The sequence below is a fragment of the Psammomys obesus genome, unplaced genomic scaffold (assembly GCF_907164565.1).
Source record: "Psammomys obesus unplaced genomic scaffold, mPsaObe1.curated_primary_1811, whole genome shotgun sequence".
Lineage (NCBI taxonomy): Eukaryota > Metazoa > Chordata > Mammalia > Rodentia > Muridae > Psammomys > Psammomys obesus.
Window position 1 is genome coordinate 15,403,774 of NW_026585644.1, and position 6,836 is coordinate 15,410,609.

Genomic DNA, 6,836 nt, shown 5'->3' on the forward strand with positions numbered 1-6,836 from the left:
ACATTTGGGATGCTGAGGGTACCAGCTCTAGGGACATGTGGGCCTGAGACCTAGGTTGGAGCTTGGTATGAGGATGGGGACTGTTGGAGAACTAGATCATAAACTGCCTTTGTTACTCCATGGGTCTGAGAGGATTGTAGACTTCAATGTGGAGTGGAGATTGTCTGTGTTCAGAACTGGTATGCTTCCCTTTCCATTAGGGGTGCGACCTTGCTCCAAAGCCTCCCTTTTTTAACGCCAGGGGAAGGGGGCACTGTCAGGCTTGCAGTGGGGCAGGCATGAAAACCATGTGGAAACAGGGTCTTGTGACTTAACGATGTCAGCTCCCTTCCTAGTGTCCCAAGTTCACCAGGTTTGTGAAAACTCTGATAGGGAAAAATATTACCAAGACCCAAGCCCATAATTCAGGGTCAGATCGTCAGAGAAGCCATCCCTGGGGAGAGGGGGGAATAATCTTACCTGAGCAGTAGGGATGTGGTGTGGTCTCTGCTGTCAACCAGGAGAAGCCTGGTACAGTCATCAGGGAGAGCTGCGCTGGAGAGGGTAGGAAGGGAGGAACTATTTTTCCCTGAAAGGAGAGATGTGTCTCTCTTTCTGGAGGTCCAGGCACAGAAGGACTCCCGTGCTCCTAAGACAAACATGGAGAGTATGACATTTTGGCTGAGGGAGAAGACAAGGGTTGGTGTCTTTCCCAGCATCCTGGACCCTGTATGTCTGCAGTTCTTTTCTTCGGTAACAGCAGCGACTCTTCTTGGTTAGAAAGTCTGAGTGAATGTTAATTTTCAGGATGCTTGTCACAAGTCTCCAATGTCTTTTAATTTTTTTTTTTTTTAGCATTCTGCAAAGACAAAGGTAAAAGAACATGAAACATAAATGTGAAAAGTCTTAAAGATTCCACCTGTAATACAACACCTATCTCCCATCCCCAGACAGAGTTTCTCTGTGCAGCCCTGGCTGTCCTAGAATTCTCTTTGTAGACTAGGCTGGCTCCAAACTCAGAGATCCACCTACCTTTGCCTCCTGAATGCTGGGATTAAAGGCATGTGCTACCATGCTCTACTTTTATTTATTATTTTATTTTTATTTGCTGCGCTGGGGATTAAATCCAGCCCTCCCCAATTATATTTACCTAGCTCATAGGACATTTTTTGGCCTATATATTATTTGAATGCCAACTGAAAAATAAACCAACCAGTACGATATCAGTCCAACTAGTATCATAAGAGAACAACACCATAAAAAAGTCCAACTTTGGAAAGAACTGTCTCCTTAGCATCTGCACAGCATTTTCTTTTGTGTGCTCATGTACAGCATGCTACTTCTTCGAATAAACACATCTTCATACTTACTCCTCAGCTGCCCATTCATATTCTCTCCCAATCTATTTCAGTATTATATTCATGTGGCCATCCAGGCAGGCCAGGACCCCTTGACAATCCATGCCAGAACTTAAACAAGTCCAGGCTGGTTCAGCCATTTCTCTGCTCTGGCTATCATAAGGGCTGGGTTAGCTTTATTTATTTATTTATTGAATATTATTTTTTAAAAACCAGGAGGATTTGGGTGGAGGAACTGAAGTGCTGGCTTATTCTGTCCATCAGCAGGAGCTATTCTGGTCTCCTTAGACTTCTGTAGGGCTCTTTCATATGGACCTTGTTTCTTAGAGCCAACCAGGACAGTAGGGTCCTTCTTTCTTCTTAGGCATGACTCAGAGCATTGGTAGAACCTGTGTCCTTAATCACATGTGTGAATCCCCTCTGCTCTGTCGGGTAGCATAGTGCAGGCAGCAGGGGTCAGGATGTCCTCTTTGAAAACCAAGATGGATACCTAGTGCAAACTCAAGGATCTGTGATATGCTGCTTGTTATCAAGTCCTCATGGTGCTCCCGGCTTCCCTCTGTGAAGTTGGGAAGTGTGATTGCAAGTCTTATTCCATTAACAGCTCACTCCCTTAATAAGGAAGATACTTGGAACAGCATGAACAAACACACAGGTGAAGAGGGAAGGTCAGCTCTGTCCCTCCTCTGTCATCCCTGTCCCCCACCTCTCTTAGACGCAATGCACCAGGCTTCTGCCTGCCAGGACAGTTCATTTCCATACCTTCCTCACTGTTCACGCTGCAGCCCCCAAAGAGCTTGAGAGGCTATCTGCTCCCTGCCTGCAGCTGGAAGGCAGAGTGGTTTAATTTCTTTCACCAACCTTCTCTGTGTAGGTTCCTGTATATAACAGGCCTGTGGTAGACACTCCAGGAACTACTGGCTGATGAGGTTAGAGGATGGGGACAGGACACCCCCTGCCACAAGGCCTAGTGTCTGGCTAGAGGACAGTAGGGAGGAACTTTCTTTTCTTTTTTTGGTGGCAATAACATGCTGTCTGTGGCTATGGCTTGAGGTAAAGGAGGCTCATGACTCTGCAACACATTTTCTTCTCTAGTTTTGTGGAACATGTCATGCAGCTGGCTTTGCTACTTGGTGGATTCTTCTTTTTCTTATTGTTATCCCTGCCCCCAGTTTCATTCCCATTCACTAGGTAGGAGAGAAAAGAAAGAGAAGAGACGAGATGAGACAAGAAGAGAAGAGAGAGAGAGAGAAAGAGAGATATCCTTGAGTCTAAATTCTTTCTTCTTTGAGCACAGCTACTAACAAACTTCAATTACTCCCCCTGAATAATTACCAACTACCAACCCCACCTATCCTCTGAAAAGATCTCAGCATTCCCAACATCACACAATCACAGAAACTATCAGCATCTGATAGTTTCTGGCACACCTCTGCCAGAGCATGAGGCAAATCATAGTCAGTTGCTGTGGACAGTCCAGAGCAGCCCCATATCCCCACACCTGAGTTTAAAATGAAAACATATTCTAATAATATTTCTCTGTTTTACAAAGAAACAAAAATTTCAGAATTGCAAATGCGATGTTACTCTTTGAAAGGAAAGCAAATGAATGCATGAATGCTAGATTCAAAGTAGACAGCGTTCTTCACTCTCATAAAGCCTGATGGGCTCAGATGATAGGACTGACCTTAAGCTCAGGGTCCCTGGAGGATCCAGAATGCTGCAGGGACCAGCACCATCTGGTGGCCTGGCCAAGAAAGGATTCCTGGCAAATGTTTTTCAGACTATGTCTTGGGTTCCTCAGGCCAGGGACATTCCAGGCAAATGCTAGAACCTCAGCTCTTCCTTTGTTCTCTCCTGGTAAGACACCTACCTGGCTCTGTTACCTGAGAAAGCATGCAGTGGGCACCTCACCTTTTTGAGTTTCAATTTCCCACCTGTACAATGACAAAGCTGGGGAAGGATAGTGATTCTCAGGTTGCCAGTCCCAATGCCCAGCAGCCAGCCTTGCGTGTACTCTCTCTCTTTCTCAGTGTGTGTGTACCAGCGAATTTTGTTAGTGGTTATTTGCAGGAGCTTGGCCACCATACCAGTGACTATATACTACAAATGTCTCTCACTGCTGCCGAAGCCATTAGCTGCCTGATAGAACCCCAGAGAAGGGTAGGGCCGCATGAGCCATGCCCATTTCATGGCAGAATGTTGATGGGCCCAGTCTTGTGTAGCTGCTGTGAATTCATAAGTCACAAGGGCTATGCCAGACCCAGAAGCAGCCCCACATCTCTCCTTTTTCTGGCTCTTACATTCTTCCCCCCCTCTTCCATGATGTGCCCTAAGCCTCGGAGGGGGTGACAGACATCCCATTTATGGCTGAGCACTCCACAGTGATGGCTATGAAGTAAACCACCACCCACTGGGAAAAGAAGCCTTTGACCAAAGCTGATAGTGCCATTAATCTGTAGACATACTGGTTTAGAAGGCAATTTGATGGGACACATCTTGTTTGTTAGCAAAACAGCAGCAGTAGCTTTCTTCCAGGGCCTGTGGCCTCCCGAGCCTCGGTCTTCTGACAGGGTTTAGAACACCAGGCATGAATTCTGTCCCATGAGCCTCAAACACAAGAGAAAAGCAGTTGATGCCCCTGTGACACTCATGTCACCATCACAACAGTGGGCCACCCTGTGGATTCTGAGTGTGTGTGTGTGGGGTGGGGTCGGGAGGTAATCTTGAAGTGACACACCAAGTGGGCAGTGTCAGCTGACGCACAAGTTCACTTCGCCCTTATGCTAGCACGGCGTGTTGAGGGCAGGCAGTGACTGCTCTGTGCAGACTATGAGGCTCCTAGCCTAGAAAGACTCCATCTAATAAACAGTAACCTTGACCAGAGTTACTCCATTTTGAGTATAAGTGCCACCAAAAAGGTGACTGCACACCTTACCTAAGTGAACACATACCATCTGCCAGAGCACCGGGAAGCAAACACTGATAAATGACTTATTTGTGCCAATAAATAAACAAACCTGAAAATATTGAAATCTTATCAGAAACACTGACACATGGGCTTATCAGTCATACCAGATGGAACCCCCTCACCTGGGACTGAGAAAGAGGGATCACCCTGACACCAAAGGGTGGCAGGCATGCTGACTTGTTATTTGTATTATCTGGGAAAGCTGGCACAGTGGAAGGCTGCAGCTTCTGGCCATGGGCTCGGGCGTGAGTGTCATTTCTTAGCTTGCTTCAAACTGCCATCCTACTCTAGAAATTGTATAAATGCCTCCCATAGTGTGGCTGGATAAGAAGCCTGGGGCATTTGCTTCTCTTTTGTGGAAATCACTCCCATGGCCAGTCCTAGTGAGCTGCCTTCAGTCTGATCTTTCAGAGCTCAGGGACCAGGTTGTGTCTCCTGGGAACCCTCCTCTCTCCTCGGGCTGGCAGGTCTTGGCTCTAGTCTCATGTTTGGTGTCTCTGGATGTGCTCACCCACTCCTCTCAGCATCAGATACCTTCTCTTTGATAAGGTCAAAGCATCACACCTCCCAGAGTACCTCTCCTGCCCAACAGTGTCCCTTCAGCATCACCAGCTGAAGGACACTGCCTGCTCTTCACTGCTTGCTCTCCATTTGGTTCCTAAATCCTGTGAACAGGGCATTTTTACCAAGAGTCCTGCCCCCTGCCTCTACCCCTCCCTCTCTTTCCAGCATCATATGTAGCCAAGGCTGACCTTATATACTTACTATACAGCCAAGGATAATCATGAACTTTCATCTCAAGTACTAGGATTGCAGGCATGCACTACCATCTCCGCTTTGTGAGGTGCTGTGGACTGAATTCAACTTCCTGCCAGCCTTCTGCCAACTCTTCTATCAACTGAGCCACGTCTCCAGCCCAGAACACTCCTTGCCTGAATTCCTATCGTATTCTGTAACTTCTGATTGGACCTAGTCCAGCTTCCCCTCACTGGCCTATGACCAGTCTACAGTGCACATCTGACTGCCGAGAAGCATCCCACGAAGCAGTGTTGGCTGTGGAAAGATGCTTTATGTGGTGCTAGGATTGGGCTTTGTGTGCACCAGGCAAGGGTACCAGCAGTGCCACCTTGGCTCCCTCTTTGCTTTACTTTCTCTCCTTGTGACACCTTTTTAAGCCTGTATGAATAGCAGGGCTTCTGCTGCAAACAGAGCTTTGCAGGGAGAATGATGGAGAGCTGAGCGTTTTCCAGAAGTGACCATAAGGGTCTCTTCATAGCTTCTCATCTCTAGCAAAGCTTGGAGGCTGGAGTAAGGGAGCAGACAAATTGCTGAGAGGTAAATGATAGGAGAAATCCCGCCCTTGGTTTCATTTATTTCTGCCCATTTAAAACACATTTCTATGGGGATGGAGAGGTGGCTCAGAGGTTAAGAACACTGGCTGTTCTTCCAAAGGTCCTGAGTTCAATTTCCAGCAACCACATGGTGGCTCATAACCATCTATAATGAGATCTGGTGCCCTCTTCTGGTGCAAAGGCACACATGCAGGCAGAATGCTGTAAAATAATAAATAATAAATAATAAATAAATACCCTCCACCCCATTTCTACAATAGCCTTGAGAATTTCTGTGGTGACTTGTGGGGTGTTTCCTTTTGTGTATACACACAAGCACATGTCCTTGTGCACACACACATATGCATGTAACACACAGGGCTGGGAGGAGTATGTCTGCTCAGGGCAGAAGCTGAAGAGCTGAGGGCTATGCTTTGCTAATACTTTCGGGGTGGTTTCTCTCTGTTTGGGGATGGTTGTTTGTCCTTAAGATGTGCTGTAGCATGGGTTGGCATTGAACTCATGTAGCCCAAGCTGGGCTTGATCTTGTAGTAGTCATTCTGCCTTAGCCTCTTGACTGCTAGGGACACTGGCTTGAGCCACCACACCCACAGTATATGAGCAAGGCAGGAATGTGACACTGGCTTCACCTCTCTGTCTCTCTCCATGTGTCCGTGTGGTGTAACAATCTATATAACTTTGGTTGTGAAAGTATTCTAGCATCTTCGTCATGTCTGTGGCCTGGTCTCTGGCTGAGATAGCATCTGCCTAATTGTAGCTGGCTCCCACGATAGGCATGCCTCGTATTGTGCCTCCTGCCTGGTTGCTCTAGAGTATTATTAGAATGCACTCAAAGCCAATTAAAAGCAAGTTCTTTTAAAAATTAATATTTCCCTTTTAGGTAATTGTGGGTGTTTGACCAGGAATGCCCCCATAGGCTCATCTATTTGAATGCTGAGTCATTGGGGAGTGCCTCTGCTTGAGAAGGATTAGGAGGTGTGGTCTTTTTGGAGTAGGTATGGCTTTGTTGAAGGAAGTGTGTCACTGGGGATGGGGCTTTGAGGTTTCAAAAGCCCAAGCCAGGCCCACTGTCTCCTTCTCCTTCCCTTCTGTTCCTGCTGTCTGTGGGTCTGGATATAGAATTCTCAGAAACTTCTCCAGCACCATGCCTGCCTGCCTGCCTGCTACCATGCTCCC